The sequence below is a fragment of the Dendrobates tinctorius genome, unplaced genomic scaffold, assembly GCF_039654945.1.
Source record: "Dendrobates tinctorius isolate UK_male_01 unplaced genomic scaffold, ASM3965494v1 ptg000051l, whole genome shotgun sequence".
NCBI lineage: Eukaryota > Metazoa > Chordata > Amphibia > Anura > Dendrobatidae > Dendrobates > Dendrobates tinctorius.
In genome coordinates, this window is record NW_027361719.1 from 4,284,762 (window position 1) to 4,307,445 (window position 22,684).

The following is a 22,684-nucleotide window of genomic DNA, read 5'->3' on the forward strand; positions in this document are numbered from 1 at the left end:
AGAGGTTGCTGCTGATTCTGTAGGGAGAGCGTTAGGCAGGGAAGAAGACAAAAAAACTGCTTCTGCTGCTAGCGATTTGGCCTGCACAACACACCAGTCACTGTGTGTGCAGTGCAAGGGGAGGCTATATTGTGGTGTATCAGTGGTGTTGGTTGTTGGGCTGCCTTTTAAGGCTTCCTGACAGGCTGGCATTGCTGTTTACCCACTGCTCTGCAAACTGCTTTTTTAAAAGCAATCCAATCTCCCTTATCCTCTAGTCACTTTTGTCACAGCTGTGCCATCGAGCCTGTGACATAGCGCTCAGATATCAGTGGGCCTCACACAATCCAAAAGTGTCCAGTGTCCACAAGTGTCTGCAGAAATTCAAAATCTCCCTTATCCTCTAGTCACTTTTGTCACAGCTGTGCCATCGAGCCTGTGACATAGCGCTCAGATATCAGTGGGCCTCACACAATCCAAAAGTGTCCAGTGTCCACAAGTGTCTGCAGAAATTCAAAATCTCCCTTATCCTCTAGTCACTTTTGTTACAGCTGTGCCATCGAGCCTGTGACATAGCGCTCAGATATTCAGTGGGCCTCACACAATCCAAAAGTGTCCAGTGTCCACAAGTGTCTGCAGAAATTCAAAATCTCCCTTATCCTCTCGTCACTTTTGTCACAGCTGTGCCATCGAGCCTGTGACATAGCGCTCAGATATCAGTGGGCCTCACACAATCCAAAAGTGTCCAGTGTCCACAAGTGTCTGCAGAAATTCAAAATCTCCCTTATCCTGTCGTCACTTTTGTCACAGCTGTGCCATCAAGCCTGTGACATAGCGCTCAGATATCAGTGGGCCTCACACAATCCAAAAGTGTCCAGTGTCCACAAGTGTCTGCAGAAATTCAAAATCTCCCTTATCCTCTCGTCACTTTTGTCACAGCTGTGCCATCGAGCCTGTGACATAGCGCTCAGATATCAGTGGGCCTCACACAATCGAAAAGTGTCCAGTGTCCACAAGTGTCTGCTGAAATTCAAAATCTCACTTATCCTCTAGTCACTTTGGTCACAGCTGTGCCATCGAGCCTGTCACATAGCGCTCAGACATTCATTGGGCCTCACACAATCCAAAAGTGTCCAGTGTCCACAAGTGTCTGCTGAAATTCAAAATCTCACTTATCCTCTAGTCACTTTGGTCACAGCTGTGCCATCAAGCCTGTCACATAGCGCTCAGATATTCATTGGGCCTCACACAATCCAAAAGTGTCCAGTGTCCACAAGTGTCTGCTGAAATTCAAAATCTCACTTATCCTCTAGTCACTTTGGTCACAGCTGTGCCATCGAGCCTGTCACATAGCGCTCAGATATTCATTGGGCCTCACACAATCCAAAAGTGTCCAGTGTCCACAAGTGTCTGCAGAAATTCAAAATCTCACTTATCCTCTCGTCACTTTTGTCACAGCTGTGCCATCGAGCCTGTGACATAGCGCTCAGATATCAGTGGGCCTCACACAATCCAAAAGTGTCCAGTGTCCACAAGTGTCTGCAGAAATTCAAAATCTCCCTTATCCTCTCGTCACTTTTGTCACAGCTGTGCCATCGAGCCTGTGACATAGCGCTCAGATATCAGTGGGCCTCACACAATCCAAAAGTGTCCAGTGTCCACAAGTGTCTGCAGAAATTCAAAATCTCCCTTATCCTCTCGTCACTTTTGTCACAGCTGTGCCATCGAGCCTGTGACATAGCGCTCAGATATCAGTGGGCCTCACACAATCCAAAAGTGTCCAGTGTCCACAAGTGTCTGCTGAAATTCAAAATCTCACTTATCCTCTAGTCACTTTGGTCACAGCTGTGCCATCGAGCCTGTCACATAGCGCTCAGATATTCATTGGGCCTCACACAATCCAAAAGTGTCCAGTGTCCACAAGTGTCTGCTGAAATTCAAAATCTCACTTATCCTCTAGTCACTTTGGTCACAGCTGTGCCATCGAGCCTGTCACATAGCGCTCAGATATTCATTGGGCCTCACACAATCCAAAAGTGTCCAGTGTCCACAAGTGTCTGCTGAAATTCAAAATCTCACTTATCCTCTAGTCACTTTGGTCACAGCTGTGCCATCGAGCCTGTCACATAGCGCTCAGATATTCATTGGGCCTCACACAATCCAAAAGTGTCCAGTGTCCACAAGTGTCTGCAGAAATTCAAAATCTCACTTATCCTCTCGTCACTTTTGTCACAGCTGTGCCATCGAGCCTGTGACATAGCGCTCAGATATTCATTGGGCCTCACACAATCCAAAAGTGTCCAGTGTCCACAAGTGTCTGCAGAAATTCAAAATCTCCCTTATCCTCTCGTCACTTTTGTCACAGCTGTGCCATCGAGCCTGTGACATAGCGCTCAGATATCAGTGGGCCTCACACAATCCAAAAGTGTCCAGTGTCCACAAGTGTCTGCAGAAATTCAAAATCTCCCTTATCCTCTCGTCACTTTTGTCACAGCTGTGCCATCGAGCCTGTGACATAGCGCTCAGGTATCAGTGGGCCTCACACAATCCAAAAGTGTCCAGTGTCCACAAGTGTCTGCTGAAATTCAAAATCTCACTTATCCTCTAGTCACTTTGGTCACAGCTGTGCCATCGAGCCTGTCACATAGCGCTCAGATATTCATTGGGCCTCACACAATCCAAAAGTGTCCAGTGTCCACTAGTGTGAGCAGAAATTCAAAATCTCCCCTGTCCTATAGACACCTTGTACCTTGTTTTACATTACTATATAGTTTGTTGGATTTTGTCTACATTTTTACCAAAAATGAGGAAGGCTGGTGGAAGAGGCCGTGGAATTGGGTGGGGGTTGGCAGCTGGTAATGATGGTGTTGGTGGTGGATCTGATGGTAGTGGCAAGAGCAAAATAGGACCGAATGCAGGAGGTGTTGAGCCTGCGTCATCGTCTGGCTCCATAAGGCTTCGAAGGCTTAGTTTTCTAGGAGTTGGCAAACCGCTTTTAAAGCCAGAGCATCAGGAAAAAGTTTTGTCTTACATTGCTGACTCAGCCTCCAGCTCTATCGCCTCCTCTTCTTCAGTTGTAAAAAGTAAAAGCACTGAGTCGTCATTGGAGGCTCATGTTCATGAACCACACCTTTCCTTGTGTCCTTCACCCCAACCAAGATTGAAGGATGACGCAGGCCATACTACTGATTACTCCATGGAGCTGTTTTCACATACCATGCCTGGATTATCAAGTCAAATGGTGAATTACCCAGGCCAAGATGAAACTGACATGGAGTGCACTGATGCACAGCCGCTGATGGATGATTCTGCTGGTACATTCACTCAGAGCACTACATTGTCCTCGCAGTGTACAGAGCCAGATTCCGACCCTGATGAGACTCAGGTGCCCCTTCCCGCACACTATACCACCATACACGGTGACACAGAGGAAGGTGCACATGACATTGAAGAGGAGGTTATGGATGACCCAGGTGTTGACCCAGATTGGCATCCATTGGGGGAAGAGGGTGCCGCTGCCAATAGCTCAGAAGAGGAGGAGGAGCATCCGCCGCAGGCATCGACATCGCAACAGCTGTTATCTGGCAGGCACGGAGAAGTCCAAAAACGGGTTACAAAAAGCCGTAAAGTTGCTGGACTGCTTGGCCAGACGGTCAAAATAGCACAGCGTGCAAGGACGCAAAATGTCTTCCAAAGTAGAAAGAGTGCAGTGTGGCACTTTTTTGAACAAAATCCTAATGATCAGGCCAAGGTTATCTGTAAGAAGTGCGCAAAGACCTTTAGCCGAGGGAAAAATCTGAAAAATTTGAATACCAGTTGCATGCTTAGACATTTAACCACCATGCACTTGCAAGCGTGGACACAACACCAAACCTCATGTGCAACTGATCACAACGAAGGTAGTCAGCAACGCTACATTGTTTCCCCCACTGTAAGCCCACCGGTTAGCACAGCAGCAAATGTTGAGGTGTCGTTGCAAGGCCACAGCAGTCAGGGAATCCCACTGTTATATCAACGAAAGACTGATTCTAGGCCATCAGAAAGAACACCAACTCCATCACCATCATCAACCCTCTCTCAGTCCGCCCTGTCCACCGCTACTTCCACCATATGCAGCTCTCAAGTCCAGCTCACCCTCCCAGACACTATGAGTAGGTCAAGAAAGTACTCAGTCTCTCATCCGCGTACACTGGGTTTGAACGCCCACATTGCCAAACTAATCTCGTTTGAGATGATGCCCTTTCGGTTGGTGGAAAGCGCAGCTTTCCGTGAACTCATGGCCTATGCAGTACCACGCAATGGCCTACCCAGTCGCCACTTCTTCTCTCGCAAAGCCATCCCAGCCCTCCACCATCATGTGAAAGACCGCATTGTCCATGCACTCAAGCAGTCAGTGAGCGGAAAGGTGCACCTCACAACTGATGCATGGTCCAGTCGGCATGGCCAGGGCCGTTACGTGTCCATCACTGCGCACTGGGTTAATGTGGTGGATGCAGGGTCCACAGGGGACAGCGGTGGTGGGACAGTGCTGCCTAGCCCACGGTATAGGAAACAGTTGGCTGTAGGCGTTTGACCCTCCTCCTCCTCCTCCTCCAGAAGCGAAAGCTCGTCCACAGAGCGCAGTCGTACGAGCACTCCATCTGCAGCTGCCACTGTTGCACACGAGGTGTCCCCCTATCGAGCAGCTAGTGGAAAGCGTCAGCAGGCTGTGTTGCAGATGATGTGTTTGGGCGACAGACACACCGCGGAGGTGCTGGCCGAGTACTTTCAGCGACAAACTGAGTCATGGCTGGGCAGTGTACATCTTGAGGCAGGCAAGGTAGTTAGTGATAACGGGCGTAATTTTGTGGCAGCCATAGCCCTTTCAAAACTCAGCCACATACCTTGCTTGGCTCACACCTTGAACCTGGTGGTGCAGTGCTTCCTCAAAAATTATCCGGAGTTAACAGCCCTGCTCCAGAAGGTGCGAAGACTGTGCGCGCACATCCGCCGGTCGCCTGTACACTCCGTTCGTATGCAGAAGCTGCAGCGATTGCTCCACCTTCCCAACCACCGCCTCATTATCGACATTGCAACAAGGTGGAACTCCACCCTGCACATGGTGGAGCGGCTGTGCGAGCAGAGGCAGGCCATAATGCATTTGTGGGAGGATACACGGCCAGGCACTTTGAGAGCAGACATGGAGTTGACCGGTGTGCAGTGGTCGAAGCTGAAAGACCTCTGTAAAGTCCTTCAGTGTTTTGAGGAATGCACACGGCTGGTAAGTGCAGACGACGCCATCCTAAGCATGAGCATCCCACTTATGCGTCTGCTCATGCAAACTTTGACGCACCTTAAGGAGCAGGCTTCTGCAGCCAATGTTGATGAGGAGGAAGAGGAGGAGGGAATCCTTGATGACATTCAGCCATTGTCTGCTCAGGGACCTCTCCTGGACGAGGTGGAGGAAGAAGAGGAGGAGGAGGAGGAGGATGATGGGGATGATTACTTAGGGGAGGAGGATGCATCTCGTGGGGCAAGTGAAAATGTTGGCGTGGCAAGGTCTGGTACAGGGTTTGTGCGTGACTGGAGGGATGTGGATTTGCCAGAAAGTGCTCCTCCAACCAGCACTCGCAGTGCATCATTGACACCGGGAACATTGGCCCACATGTCAGATTATGCCTTGCAGATCCTAAAAAGGGACCCCCGCATTGCCAAAATGATGAACGATGACGACTACTGGTTGGCCAGCATCCTGGATCCACACTATAAAGGCAAATTACAAAACATCATGCCACAGGAGAACCTTGACCTAATATTGGCTAATAAACAAGCAACTCTGGTAAATCAGTTGCTTGAGGCATTCCCAGCACACAGCAGCGGTGATGGTTCTCACACGAGCCGTACGGGCCGGGGTCAGCTTGGCAGAGGTGTTCGTGGGGCACACAGCAGAAGTGGCGTTGGAGACAGGGGTTTCATGACAATGTTGTGGACTGATTTTTCAAGTACCGCTCACACAACTGGTAATACTGCATCGATGGAAAGTGACAGGAGACAGCAGTTGTCAACTATGGTTACAAACTACTTTTCCTCCCATATCGATGTTCTCCCACACAGGTCATTCCCCTTTAACTATTGGGCCGCTAAACTGGACACCTGGCCTGAATTGGCACAATATGCCTTACAGGAGCTCGCTTGCCCAGCTGCAAGTGTGCTATCGGAAAGAGTCTTCAGTGCAGCTGGATCAATCCTGACAGAAAAAAGGACCCGTCTGTCAACCCAAAATGTGGATGATCTAACCTTCATTAAAATGAACCACGCATGGGTTTCCAAGGATTTTGTCCCACCTTCCCCTGATGACACATAGGGTGACAGAAAAATGGCTTGCTTTGGTCCACCTCTTCCTGGGACTTGACCTATTTCACCTTTTGCATCAGCTGAATGTCCAACATCAACATATGCCACTTTCTAAAACTCCCTAACTGTGCTGCCCCCCCCCCATGGCCGGGGTCACCACCTAGCGCACGACACCGTGCGAGTGCCGTTGCCCTGGACAGGTGGGTAGGCCAACTCTTGGGCGCGGGCACTGGCACAGGGTCCCTCATAGTGCAATCAAGTGTCTCTGACGGTGGTGGTGCACACCCGCCGTCAGACACACCGCCGTACTATGAGGGGCCCAGTGCCAGTACCGACGCCCACGAGTGGGCCCCCCTTGCTTGGGCAGGGCCCCAGCATTTGCAATCGTTACCTCTCCCTGCTCCTCCGCTGTGTAGTCTGGGCCGTCAAATCCATACTGGGCCTGACACCGTCTGAGCCTGCCTCCTGATGTATAGACATATATTTTGAATGTGTACGCTATCCATACATGTTATCTGGGGATACGGATCCCTTTCTCACCTTTGTGCAATCACGTGCAATCCATACTGGGCCTGACACCGTCTGAGCCTGCCTCCTGATGTATAGACATATATTTTGAATGTGTACGCTATCCATACATGTTATCTGGGGATACGGAACCCTTATTCACCTTTGTGCAATCACGTGCAATCCATACTGGGCCTGACACCGTCTGAGCCTGCCTCCTGATGTATAGACATATATTTTGAATGTGTACGCTATCCATACATGTTATCTGGGGATACGGAACCCTTTCTCACCTTTGTGCAATCACGTGCAATCCATACTGGGCCTAACACCGTCTGAGCCTGCCTCCTGATGTATAGACATATCTTTTGAATGTGTACACTATGCTATCCATACATGTTATCCGGGGATATGGTACCCTTTCTCACCTTTGTGCAATCACGTGTAATCCATACTGGGCCTGAGAACGGCTGGCGAGCTGTTAAGCAAGCTACAGCACCTGTGGTTTGCACACGTAAGTTTTTCATTTTTTCAGGAATGACGGTTAGGCCTAATTCCGGAACTGCGGTTGACCTGAACTTACTGGGAAATCATTGTTCGCGGGTAATAATTGTTATCACAGATCCCCATCACTAACGTTGTTCAGCGGGTTATCTGCATCTGTAAGCGACAAACGCTGGCCTTTTCAGTGTAGCGCACATGCAGCCACGGACATGTAAGGGCATGACACACCAGTTATTGGCCAATCTCACGTGCCAGAGCCTCACGTGTCCCTCTAGTAAGCCGGACTTGGACCGCGGGGCATGACGGAGTCTCGTTCGTTAACGGAATTAAGCTTGCAATGTGTGCATCTGTTCTGTAGCTTGCATGGTTGAGGTTTCCCAGGTGGAGTCGAATTAAACCGTAGGCTCCACTCCTGGTGGTGCCCTTCTGGACATTCCTTTAAGGTTCAGCTTTGCAACCATACTGCCCACGTAAAACAAACACTTTGCCTTCATGAACGCTGTTTGGAGGGTCATGACTCATGGGAATAACGCCGCCCAATCAGTTAACCTGTTAGAGAGATCCTTCGTTGCTCCCAAGCATGACATCACACTCCCTAGGAGGAAGGTAATGCCACTGTGGTGACCGTACTCCTGGGGGCGACACAAGTGCACTGATGCCCAGCCACTGCTCGATGAATCTGCTGGTACATTGACCCAGACCACTACATTCCCCTCGAACGCTACACGGCCTGAATCTGACCCTGATGAAACTCAGGTTACCCTTCCCATATACAGTTCCATCTTACACGGTGACAAAGAGGAAGCTGCAGATGAAAGTGCAGGTTCGGCCCTCCCGCCATCAGACACACCACCGTACTATCAGGGGCCCTGTGCCAGTGCCGTCGCCAACGAGTGGGCCCCCCCTGCTTGCTCAGGATCACAGCACTTGCAAGGTTGAAATACTGTGCAGTGCGATGGAAGATGGGAACGACGAGGAGTCCAGACTAGTACAGGGATTCCCTAGCGAGGAGACTTATTTGATTGTTTTCAATGTTGGGACAGCAATTTTTGGGGAGCACTATACTCTGGAGAATGATAGATGGGGCCCACCATACACTGGAACATTCCAAAGGTGAACATCAGACACTGGAGCAGCATTTACAGGGCCCATTATACACTAGAGCATTAGAAATGGGGCCCATTATGTTTGGAGCATTATTTGGGCCCATAAGACAGTGGAGCTTCATCCATGGGGACCAACATATACTGTAGCATTATGTGGAGCTCATCATATACTGTTTCAAACATTATATGGGACCAATGATTCTGTATGGAGAAATAGATGGGCCTTGTCATGAGCTGTAAAAAGTGAAGTATTTTCATTGTACTATACCGCTATTTCTCTGCCGTATCGGAGCATGATGAGTTGTGGTATGTGTTAAAGGGGCGCTCTTTCGCCCAGGGCACATGAAAACCTGGAGCCAGCCCTCCCCCCCCACAACTGTAGCCAAATAACCCCCATTTTTCAGTGCGTTACTTGTATTATGAAGTTAATTAAGGTTGACAAGCTTAAGTAAGATGAATTTATGCTTTTGGCATTCAAATGGGCACTGTTGGTGTGTTTCCTGTCCTCCTCTCACTGCCGACTTTTATTCCCCATTGACTTACATTGGGTTTCGTGTTTCGGGACGACCCCGACTTTTCCCTATAATCGGACGATCTTGCTCGACCCGACTTTTGGAAAAGTCGGGTTTCACGAAACGAAACGCGGCCCTAAAAAACCAAAAGTCGTTCAACTCTAGTTCTCAGGTCCGGCCGGCCGGGGAGTTGGTGCCTTTGCCAATTCCGGATAGACCATGGACACATTTGTCCATGGATTTTATCACAAATCTTCCTCCTTCCAGGGGCAACTCGGTGATATGGGTGGTGGTGGATAGGTTTTCAAAACAAGCCCACTTTGTACCTCTCCCCGCGTTACCATCTGCTGAAACCCTGGCCCGTTTATTTATGCAGCATATAATTCGGTTGCATGGAGTGCCTATGAATGTGGTGTCAGACAGAGGGGTACAGTTTGTAGCCAGATTCTGGAGGGCTTTTTGCAAAAAGCTGGGGATTTCGTTGTCCTTCTCCTCTGCCTACCACCCAGAGTCTAATGGACAGACAGAGCGCACGAACCAATCATTAGAGCAGATTCTGAGATGCTTGGCCTCTTCCAGGCAGGAGGACTGGTGTGAGGTATTGCCCATGGCAGAGTTTGCATTCAACGGTCGTGTGAGTCAATCTACTGTGAAGTCTCCCTTTCAGATCAACTATGGGTTTAACCCACATTTTGGAGAGTTTTCCCGAATGGATTCAGGTTGTCCTGGAGCTGAGGGTGCGGCACAACATCTTAGAATTCTTTGGAGGGAGGTTCAGAGGAATATTTCCAAGGCCCAGGAAAACTATAAGCGGTTTGCTGACAGGAGGAGGGGGTCAGGTCCAGCATTTGCAGTAGTGGAGAAGGTGTGGCTATCCACCCACAATATCAAGCTTAAGATACCCTCTATAAAGCTGGGCCCCAATTTTATTGGCCCATACAAAGTTGTGGAGGTTGTTAACCCAGTTGCCTACCGACTGCAGCTGCCCATCTCCTTTAAAATTTCTGATGTCTTCCACAGGTCCCTGTTAAAGCCTGTGGGGACGTGAGAGAGGATCCCTCATCAAATGCTCCGCCAGTGCTGGTAGAGGGGCAGCTGGAGTATGAAGTAGGGCGCGTTGTCGACTCCCGGTGGGTGCGCCGGAGACTCCAGTATCTGATACACAGGAAGGGGTACTCTCTGGAGTATCGGTCATGGGTTCCGGCCAGTTCGTTGTATGCCAATTGTCTGGTGCAGGCTTTCCACGCCAGATACCCAGACAAGCCTGGGGGGTCCAGTGGCCCCCTGTTAAAAGGGGGTACTGTCATGGTTTGAACAGGGTTCTTGCCCTGCACTCACAGGGATAAGTGTTCGTGGCCTCTTTCTGGATTTGGGAGGGGTATTTATACTCACTGTTTACTAGGGTTCTCTGTCAGCTATCACAGAATCATAGAATCATAGAATCGTAGAGTTGGAAGGGACCTCCTGGGCCATCTGGTCCAACCCCCTGCTCAAAGCAGGATTCGCTAAATCATCCCAGTCAGATGTCTGTCCAGCCTCTGTTTGAAGACTTCCATTGAAGGAGAACTCACCACTTCTCGTGGCAGCCTGTTCCACTCATTGATCACTCTAACTGTCAAAAAGTTTTTTCTAATATCTAATCTGTGTCTCCTCCCATTCAGTTTCATCCCATTGCTTCTAGTCTTTCCTTGTGCAAATGAGAATAAAGTTGATCCTTCTACAATGTGACAGCCCTTTAGATATTTGTAGACAGCTTTTAAGTCTCCTCTCAGTCTTCTCTTTTGCAAACTAAACATTCCCAAATCCTGCAACCTTTCCTCATAAGACAGGGTTTGCAGACCGGTCACCATTCTGGTCGCTCTTTTCTGAACTTGCTCCAGTTTGTTGACGTCTTTTTTAAAATGTGGTGCCCAAAACTGGACACAATATTCCAGATGAGGTCTGACCAAAGAGGAGTAGAGGGAAATAATGACTTCACGTGATCTAGACTGTATGCTTCTGTTAATACATCCTAGAATTGCATTTGCCTTTTTTGCTGCTGCATCACACTGTTGACTCATATTCAGTCTGTGATCTATTAGTATACCCAAGTCTTTTTCACATGTGCTGTCACTTAGCCCTATTCCTCCCATTCTATATATGCTTTTTTCATTTTTATTGCCCAGATGTAGTACTTTGCATTTCTCCCTGTTAAAAACCATTCTGTTAGTTGCTGCCCACTTCTCCAGTTTATTTAAATCTTTTTGAATCCTCTCTCTCTCTTCTCTAGTATTAGCTATCCCTCCTAGCTTTGTGTCATCAGCAAATTTAATTAGTTTACCCTCAATTCCTTCATCTAAATCGTTGATAAAGATGTTGAACTATACAGGGCCCAGGACAGAGCCCTGTGGTACCCCACTTGAGACATTCTTCCAACTGGATGTGCAGCCATTTACGACCACTCTTTGGGTCCGATCACTAAGCCAGTTATGAATCCACCTAACAGTTGCCTTGTCCATTCCATACTTAGTCATTTTTTCAATAAGGATTGTATGAGAGACTTTGTCAAATGCTTTGCTGAAGTCAAGATATACTATATCTACAGCATTTCCTTGATCCACCCAATCAGTGATACCGTCATAGAAGGAAATTAAGTTAGTCTGACATGACTTATTAGTTACAAACCCATGCTGACTCTGTTTGATCACTTCATTCTTATCCAGGTATTGACATACATGTTGTTTAATAATTTGTTCAAAGATCTTTCCTGGTATAGAAGTCAGACTCACCGGCCTATAGTTGCCTGGGTCCACCTTCTTCCCCTTTTTGAAGATAGGAACAACATTTGCTCTTCTTCAGTCTTCTGGCACTTTTCCTGTTCTCCAAGAATTTTCAAAGATTATGGAGAGGGGTTCAAAAATTTCTTCTGCTATCTCCTTCAGTACTCTGGGGTGTAATTCATCTGGACCTGGAGACTTGAATTCATTTAGGTTAGCTAAGTGTTTCCTCACTATCTTTCTGTTTATAGATATCCTGGATTCTTCTATTCCCTTAATAGGACAGTGAATAACAGTTGATGTTACATTTCCTTTCTGGGAGAAAACAGATGCAAAATAGGAATTTAAAAGTTCAGCCTTCTCAACATCCTGTCTTACCATTTCATCATTTTCATCCTGTAAAAATCCTATAGCATCTTTGACTTTTCTTTTACTTTTGACATATCCCCAAAATCCTTTATTATTGCTTTTGACATCTCTTGCAAGCCTCAGTTCATTTTCAGCTTTAGCTAATCTGATTTGTGCCCTGCAGGTTCTGCAGACAGCATTATATTCTTCTTTAGATATGCCTCCCTCTTTCCATTTTATAAACATTTTTTTCTTCCTTTTTAGCATGTGCTTAAGTTCTGTGTTCATCCATCCTGGTTTCCTTAAATGCTTCCTATTCTTCCCTCTTTTCGGAATTGTTAACAACTGTGCTTTGAGAATTTCATTTTTCAAGATTTCCCATCCTTCCTGGACATTTTTGTCTTTAAGGATATCCAGCTATACTGTTGTTCTGGTGTGTCTGACCCCTGGTGTGCGTGTATTCTGAGTTGCTTGTTTGCTTCCCGTGTATGACCTGGTCCGTTCCCTCACTCTGTACTCCGTCTCTCGTTTTGGTACTATTGTCTTTTCCGGTTCTGACCTCCTGGCTTGGCTATCGTTACTCTGTTACAGTTTGTCCCTATTGTACCGTCTATTGCCCGTTCTGGTTTTCTGATCTATTGCTATGTCCTGACAATCCATTCTGTGTAACCCTTTGGTACTGTATTGATATCTCGTGCTTTGACCCGGCTTGATCTGGTTTCTGTCTCTGTCTATGCCCCTTGGTAACATTGTCCAGTAGTTAGCTTTCTAGGAGTTTCCCTGCAGCTCCTGGCTCTGTGGTGCTGAGGCCACGCCCCCAGCAGTCACGTGCTTCAGGTCCTGTGAGCTTGGATCATGCATCGTCACCACGGAGACCCCGCTCCGGAGGTATCTTTGTGCACAGTCTTTGTACTCAGGACACGCGCACTGGCTCAGTGAGCAAGTGCAGTGCGGTGTTCCTGGCAAGCAGTTTGAAAAGCAGTGTGCAGTGCACACAGCAATGCAGCTATCAGGTAGCCTTAAAAGGCAGCCTGGTCACCACCAGCGCTGCTGCACACAACAAAAATCCTCTGCTTTCACCACACTAACTGTACAGTGAAAAGCGCTATCAACAGAAGCTATTTTTTTTCTTCTTCCCTGCCTAACGCTCTCCCTATTCAGAATCAGCAGCAGCACCTCTCCCTATTCTAAGATCGGCAGAAGTAAGATGGCGGTCGGCGGTCACGGCCTTTTATAGCCACTGTGACGCCACACAAAGCCAGCCAATCACTTCAATGCCCTTCTCTAAGATGGTGGTGGCCGCTGCCCATGTCATCGCGTTGCCCACAGTGTGCGTCCTCCATCACTGGCTGAGAAAAGGCGCTGGAAGCAATATTTAAAACGCGACTTTGGCGTGCGGGTCGGCGAACTCATGGCCGACCTCACGCTATGGTCGGGTTTCGATTGGCGAAACCCGACTTTAGCTAAAGTCGGCAACTTTTGAATTTGACCGACCCGTTTCGCTCCACTCTAATAGAGACCATTAGCTAAGATGACCTTTTCTGATTTGCTTTCATTAAGGTCAGTGAAAAAATCCTTGTAATTTGTCATATGGCTGCTTGCACCAGAATCTATACATCATATATGATTTTCAGATGGGCCTGTACTGGCATTAAATGCAGTTTCAACACATGCAGAATCTTCCTTTACAGCTTCTTTTGATGACTGTTCTGCTTCTTAAGCTGGCTCATTCTTGCTTACCAAATTCTGCAGTCTGCTTTAAAGTGGCCAGCCTTTTTACAGACAAAACATTCACGAGTTTCTCTTAGTTACTGGTCATGTAGTTGAAGATTTTTGGATTATTTTTACTTTGGTAATGACTCTCTGTTTCAGTCTTTGCTATCTTGAATCTATATTTGTCCCTGTAATTTGTAATGATTCATCACTATCCTCTTCCTTTAGTTCTCTAAAAGCTTTTTTGACATTTCTTGTGCCTCTTGCAGCTCTGTTTAACCATGGTGGTTTCCTCCTATGTCTAGATTGTTTATTCCCATAGGGTATATATTGTGCACAGGTCCTATGCACAGTGCTTATTAAAAGTTTCCTGTTTGCTTTGTGTTATTTCATTGTTGAGGGCATGGTCCCAGTTTATGGCATTAAGATCTCTCAAATGATGAAAAATTTAGGGTTCTTGTAACCCCTCCACTAAACATCTTACTAAAGAATAAGTTAAAAACCTATTATTTTGTGATCATTATTACCCAGGCCCATTGGTTAAAATTTGATCTAGAGGTACATCTCTCTTGTTGGGTCCAGCACCGGTGATGAATGGTAATTGTCTTTTTCTATTGTCAAAAACCTGTTTGCTTGTTTGTACAGATGAAAGAGGCACCTTCAGGTACCTTGAAATTGTACCCAAGGATGAGCCAGACTTGTGCAAGGGCACAATTCTCTTCCTGATATCTTGGCTCATTTCTTTAGACTTTCCCATGATACTACACAAAGAATCAGTGTGTTTCAAGTGAGCCTTAAAATACATCCAAAGGTGTGTCTCTAATTAGCTCAGATGTTGAAAAAAAAAAACCTAGAAGCTTAATTGTTTAAAGGCATAGTAATCTTAGGATATGTAAACTTTTGACATTGCAGTAAGTAATAAAAATGCCTTAAAACATTCTCTCTCCCTCATTCTGGCATTTAGCAAATATTAAAAATTATGGTAATCCTAACTGACACTGAAATAGCACAGAAAGAGTACTTAAAAATCCTCCAATAATAGAAAACAGCAAAGGAGCAAAAAGGTTTACCAGTAGAGTTGAGCGAAACGGGTCAAAAAATTTCAAAAGTCTCCGACTTTTGGTAAAGTCGGGTTTCATGAAATGAAACCCGACCCTAGGGTGAGGTCGGCCACGAGCTCGGCGACTTTAGCGCCAAAGTCGCGTTTCAAAAGTTTGTTTTCCGCCTTTTTTCAGCCAATCAGGATCCACGGACACTGTGGGCAACGTGATGACATAGGCAGGGGTCACCACCATCTTTGAAAAGGGCATGCAAGTGATTGGCTTGCTTTGGGGGCGTCACAGGGAGTATAAAAGGGCGTGCACGCCGACCGCCATGTTACTCATGCTGATCTCAGAATAGGGAGAGCTGCTGCTGCTGATTCTGTAGGGAGAGCGTTAGGCAGGGAAGAAGACACCAAAAACTGCTTCTGCTGCTAGCGATTTTGCCTGTACAACACACCAGTCACTGTGTGTGCAGTGCAAGTGGAGGCTATATTTTGCTGGATCAGCTGTGTTGGTTGTTAGGCTGCCTTATAAGGCTTCCTGATAGCTGCATTGCTGTTTTCCCACTGCTCTGCAAACTGCTATTTTAAAAGCAATCCAATTTTTTTTTTTGTCCTGGTGAGGTACTGAGCGTGCATTTTTTCACACCATACAGCGGTGCACGCTCCTCTCTCAGTACCGTGTAACGGCTGTTATCACGGCCACAGCGAAGCTATCTGTGTGTCACTCTATAAGAATAAGTCGAGGACATGTTCCGTTCTTACAGACCTACACCTTCTAGTTTTGTCTGCTTTTCAAACAGTTAAGTATATTTGCTGTTTGATCACATTCAAAACTATAGAGACAGCGTGTGTCAGTCTGTATACTTAAAAAACACGGAGCTTGACAATTTTACGGACACCGGACAGCGGTGTACGTGCACGCTCCTCTCTCAGTACTGTGTAACGGCTGTTATCACGGCCACAGCGAAGCTATCTGTGTGTCACTCTGTAAGAATAAGTCGAGGACATGTTCCGTTCTTACAGACCTACACCTTCTAGTTTTGTCTGCTTTTCAAACAGTTAAGTATATTTGCTGTTTGATCACATTCAAAACTATAGAGAGACAGCGTGTGTCAGTCCGTATACTTAAAAAACACGGAGCTTGACAATTTTACGGACACCGGACAGCAGTGTACATGCATGCTCCTCTCTCAGTACCGTGTAACGGCTGTTATCACGGCCACAGCGAAGCTATGTGTGTGTCACTCTGTAAGAATAAGTCGAGGACATGTTCCGTTCTTACAGACCTACACTCTAGGGAGATTCCTATTCTGCCCAATTCTATATACACCTTGTAGTTTGTCATACACTAGCCAATTTCTGCCTGTGACATAGCAGTGTGATATTCACTGGGCCTCACACAATCCAACAGTGTCCACAAGTGTGTTCAGAAATTCTACATCTCCCCTGTCCTATAGTGACATTTTTCACACCTGCGACATTGAGCCTGTGACAAAGCGGTGTGATATTAACTGGGCCTCACACAACAGTGTCCACAAGTGTGTTCAGAAATTCTACATCTCCGCTGTCCTATTGTGACATTTTTCACACCTGCGACATTGAGCCTGTGACATAGCGGTGTGATATTAATTGGGCCTCACACAACAGTGTCCACAAGTGTGTTCAGAAATTCTACATCTCCCCTGTCCTATAGTGACATTTTTCACACCTGCGACATTGAGCCTGTGACATAGCGGTGTGATATTAACTGGGCCTCACACAATCTAACAGTGTCCACAAGTGTGTTCAGAAATTCGACGTCTCCCCTGTCCTATATACACCTTGTACCTTGTTTTACGTTACTATATAGTTTGTGGGATTTTGTGTACATTTTTACCAAAAATGAGGAAGGCTGGTGGAAGAGGCCGTGGAATTGGGCGGGGGTTGGCAGCTGGTAATGATGGTGTTGGTGGTGGATCTGATGGTAGTGGCAAAAGCAAAATAGGACTGAATGCAGGAGGTGTTGAGCCTGCGTCATCATTTGGCTCCACAAGGCCTCGAAGGCTTAGTTTTCTAGGAGTTGACAAACCGCTTTTAAAGCCAGAGCATCAGGAAAAAGTTTTGGCTTACATTGCTGACTCAGCCTCCAGCTCCATCGCCTCCTCTTCTGAAGTTGTAAAAAATAAAAGCACTGAGTCGTCATTGGAGGGTCATGTTCATGAACCACACCTTTCCTTGTGTCCTTCACCCCAACCAAGATTGAAGGATGACGCAGGCCATACAACTAATTACTCCATGGAGCTGTTTTCACATACCATGCCTGGGTTATCAAGTGAAATGGTGAATTACCCAGGCCAAGATGAATCTGACATGGAGTGCACTGATGCACAGCCACTGATAGATGATTCTGCTGGTACATTCAGTCAGAGCACTACATTGTCCTTGCAGTGTAATGAGCCAGATTCTGACCCTGATGAGACTCAGATGCCCCTTCCCGCATACTATACCACCATACACGGTGACACAGAGGAAGGTGCACATGACATTGAAGAGGAGGTGATGGATGACCCAGTTGTTGACCCAGATTGGCATCCATTGGGGGAAGAGGGTGCTGCTTCCAATAGCTCAGATGAGGAGGAGGAGCATCCACAGCAGACATCGACATCGCAACAGCTGTTATCTGGCAGGCCCGGAGCACTCCAAAGACAGGTTTCAAAAATCAAAAGAGTTGCTGGACAGCTTGTCCAGACGGTCAAAATAGCACAGCGTGCTAGGCCGCAAAATGTTTTCTAAAGTAGGAAGAGTGCAGTGTGGCACTTTTTTGAACAAAATCCTCATGATCAGGCCAAGGTTATCTGTAAGAAGTGCGCAAAGACCATTAGCCGAGGGAAAAATCTGAAAAATTTGAATACCAGTTGCATGCTTAGACATTTAACCAGCATGCACTTGCAAGCGTGGACACAACACCAAACCTCAAGTACCACATGTGCAACTGATCACAAAGAAGGTAGTCAGCAACGCTACATTGTTTCCCCCATTGTAAGCCCAGCGGTTAGCACAGCAGCAAATGTTGAGGTGTCGTTGCAAGGCCAAAGCAGTCAGGGAATCCCACTGTTATATCAACGAAAGACTGAATCTAGGCCATCAGAAAGAACACCAACTCCATCACCATCATCAACCCTCTCTCAGTCCGCCCTGTCCACCGCTAGTTCCACCATATGCAGCTCTCAAGTCCAGCTCACCCTCCCAGAGACTATGAGTAGGTCAAGAAAGTACTCAGTCTCTCATCCGCGTACACTGGGTTTGAACGCCCACATAGCCAAACTAATCTCGTTAGAGATGATGCCCTATCGGTTGGTGAAAAGCGCAACTTTCCGCGAACTCATGGCCTATGCAGTACCATGCTATGACCTACCCAGTCGCCACTTCTTCTCTCGCAAAGCCATCCCAGCCCTCCACCATCATGTGAAAGACCGCATTGTCCATGCACTCAAGCAGTCAGTGAGTGGAAAGGTACACCTCACAACAGATGCATGGTCCAGTCGGCATGACCAGGGCCGTTACGTGTCCATCACTGAGCACTGGGTTAATGTGGTGGATGCAGGGTCCACAGGGGACAGCGGTGGTGGGACAGTGCTGCCTAGCCCACGGTATAGGAAACAGTTGGCTGTAGGCGTTCGACCCTCCTCCTCCAGAAGCGAAAGCTCGTCCACAGAGCGCAGTCGTACGAGCACTCCATCTGCAGCTGCCACTGTTGCACACGAGGTGTCCCCCTATCGAGCAGCTAGTGGAAAGCATCAGCAGGCTGTGTTGCAGATGATGTGTTTGGGCGACAGACACACCGCCGAGGTGCTGGCCGAGTACTTTCAGCGACAAACTGAGTCATGGCTGGGCAGTATACATCTTGAGGCAGGCAAGGTTGTTAGTGATAACGGCTGTAATTTTGTGGCAGCCATAGCCCTTTCAAAACTCAGCCACATACCTTGCTTGGCTCACACCTTGAACCTGGTGGTGCAGTGCTTCCTCAACAATTATCCGGAGTTAACAGCCCTGCTCCAGAAGGTGCGAAGACTGTGCGCGCACATCCACCGGTCGCCTGTACACTCCATTCGTATGCAGAAGCTGCAGCGATTGCTCCACCTTCCCAACCACCGCCTCATTATCGACATTGCAACAAGGTGGAACTCCACCCTGCACATGGTTGAGCGGCTGTGCGAACAGAGGCAGGCCATAATGCATTTGTGCGAGGATACACGGCCAGGCACTTTGAGAGCAGACATGGAGTTGACAGGTGTGCAGTGGACGAAGCTGAAAGACCTCTGTAAAGTCCTTCAGTGTTTTGAGGAATGCACACGGCTGGTAAGCGCAGACGACGCCATCCTAAGCATGAGCATCCCACTTATGAGTCTGCTCATGCAAACTTTGACCCACCTTAAGGAGCAGGCGTCTGCAGCCAATGTTGATGAGGAGGAAGAGGAGGAGGGAATCCTTGATGACATTCAGCCATTGTCTACTCAGGGACCTCTCCTGGACGAGGTGGAGGAAGAAGAGGAGGAGGAGGATGATGATGGGGATGATTACTTAGGGGAGGAGGATGCATCTCGTGGGGCAAGTGAAAATGTTGGCGTGGCAAGGTCTGGTACAGAGTTTGTGCGTGACTGGAGGGATGTGGATTTGCCAGAAAGTGCTCCTCCAACCAGCACTCGCAGTGCATCATTGACACCTGGAACATTGGCCCACATGTCAGATTATGCCTTGCAGATCCTAAAAAGGGACCCCCGCATTGCCAAAATGATGAACGATGACGACTACTGGTTGGCCAGCATCCTGGATCCACGCTATAAAGGCAAATTACAAAACATCATGCCACACGAGAACCTTGACCTAATATTGGCTAATAAACAAGCAGCTCTGGTAAACCGGTTGGTTGAGGCATTCCCAGCACACAGCAGCGGTGATGGTTCTCACACGAGCCATACGGGCCGGGGGCAGCTTGGCAGAGGTGTTCATGGTGCACACAGCAGAAGTGGCGTTGGAGACAGGGGTTTCATGACAATGTTGTGGACTGATTTTTCAAGTACCGCTCACACAACTGGTAATACTGCATCAATGGAAAGTGACAGGAGACAGCAGTTGTCAACTATGGTTACAAACTACTTTTCCTCCCTTATCGATGTTTTCCCGCACAGGTCATTCCCCTTTGACTATTGGGCTGCTAAACTGGACACCTGGCCTGAATTGGCACAATATGCCTTACAGGAGCTCGCTTGCCCAGCTGCAAGTGTGCTATCGGAAAGAGTCTTCAGTGCAGCTGGATCAATCCTGACAGAAAAAAGGACCCGTCTGTCAACCCAAAATGTGTATGATCTAACCTTCATTAAAATGAACCATGCATGGGTTTCCAAGGATTTTGTCCCACCTTCCCCTGATGACACATAGGGTGACAGAAAAATGGCTTGCGTTGGTCCTCCTCTTCCTGGGACTTGAACAATTTTGCCTTTTGCATCAGCTGAATGTCCAACATCAACATATGCCACTTTCTAAAACTCCCTAACTGTGCTGCCTCCCCCCCATGGCCGGGGTCACCACCTAGCGCACTAAACCATGCGAGTGCCGTTGCCCTGGACAGGTGGGTAGGCCGACTCTTGGGCGCGGGCACTGGCACAGGGTCCCTCATAGTGCAATCAAGTGTCTCTGACGGTTGTGGTGCACACCCGCCGTCAGACACACCGCCGTACTATGAGGGGCCCAGTGCCAGTACCGACGCCCACGAGTGGGCCCCCCTTGCTTGGGCAGGGCCCCAGCATTTGCAATCTTTACCTCTCCCTGCTCCTCCACTGTGTAGTCTGGGCCATCAAATCCATACTGTGCCTGACACCGTTTGAGCCTGCCTCCTGATCTATAGACATATATTTTGAATGTGTACACTATGCTATCCATACATGTTATCCGGGGATACGGTACCCTTTCTCACCTTTGTGCAATCATGTGTAATCCATACTGGGCCTGACACCGTCTGAGCCTGCCTCCTGATCTATAGACATATATTTTGAATGTGTACACTATGCTATCCATACATGTTATCCGGGGATATGGTACCCTTTCTCACCTTTGTGCAATCACGTGTAATCCATACTGGGCCTGACACCGTCTGAGCCTGCCTCCTGATCTATAGACATATATTTTGAATATGTACACTATGCTATCCATGCATGTTATACGGCGATACGGTACCCTTTCTCACCTTTGTGCAATCACGTGTAATCCATACTGGGCCTGACACCGTTTGAGCCTGCCTCCTGATCTATAGACATATATTTTGAATGTGTACACTATGCTATCCATACATGTTATCCGGGGATACGGTACCCTTTCTCAGCTTTGTGCAATCACGTGTAATCCATACTGGGCCTGACACCGTCTGAGCCTGCCTCCTGATCTATAGACATATATTTTGAATGTGTACACTATGCTATCCATATATGTTATCCGGGGATACGGTACCCTTTCTCACCTTTGCGCAATCACGTGTAATCCATACTGGGCCTGACACCATTTGAGCCTGCCTCCTGATCTATAGACATATATTTTGAATGTGTTTACTATGCTATCCATACATGTTATCCGGGGATACGGTACCCTTTCTCACCTTTGTGCAATCACGTGTAATCCATACTGGGCCTGACACCGTTTGAGCCTGCCTCCTGATGTATAGACCTATATTTTGAATGTGTACACTATGCTATCCATACATGTTATCCGGGGATACGGTACCCTTTCTCACCTTTATGCAATCACGTGTAATCCATACTGGGCCTGACACCATCTGAGCCTGCCTCCTGATGTATAGACATATATTTTGAATGTGTACACTATGCTATCCATACATGTTATCCGGGGATACGGTACCCTTTCTCACCTTTGTGCAATCACGTGTAATCCATACTGGGCCTGACACCATCTGAGCCTGCCTCCTGATGTATAGACATATATTTTGAATGTGTACACTATGCTATCCATACATGTTATCCGGGGATACGGTACCCTTTCTCACCTTTGTGCAATCACGTGTAATCCATACTGGGCCTGAGAACAGCTGGCGAGCTGTTAAGCAAGCTACAGCACCTGTGGTTTGCACACGTAAGTTTTTCATTTTTTCAGGAATGACGGTTAGGCCTAATTCCAGAACTGCGGTTGACCTGCACTTACTGGGAAATCATCGTTCGCGGGTAATAATTGTAATCACAGATCCCCATCACTAACGTTGTTCAGTGGGTTATCTGCACCTGTAAGCGACAAACGCTGGCCTTTTCAGTGTATCGCACATGCAGCCACGGACATGTAAGGGCATGACACACCAGTTATTGGCCAATCTCACGTGCCAGAGCCTCGCGTGTCCCTCTAGTAAGCCGGACTCGGACCGCGGGGCATGACGGAGTCTTGTTCGTTAATGGAATTAAGCTTGCAATGTGTGCATCTTTTTTGTTGCTTGATGGTTGAGGTTGCCCGTGTTGAGTCAAATTACACCGTAGGCTCCACTCCTGGTGGTGCCCTTCTGGACATTCCTTTTAGGTTCAGGTTTGCAACCATACTGCCCACGTAAAACAAACACTTTGCCTTCATGAACGCTGTTTGGAGGGTCGTGACTCGTGGGAATAACGCCGCCCAATCAGTTAACCTGCTAGAGAGATCCTTCGTTGCTCCCAAGCATGACATCACACTCTCTAGGAGGAAGGTAATGCCACTGTGGCGACCGTACTCCTGGGGGTGACACAAGTGCACTGATACCCAGCCACTGCTCGATGAATCTGCTGGTACGTTGACCCAGACCACTACATTCCCTTCGCACGCTACACGGCCTGAATGTGACCCTGATGAAACTCAGGTTACCCTTCCCATATA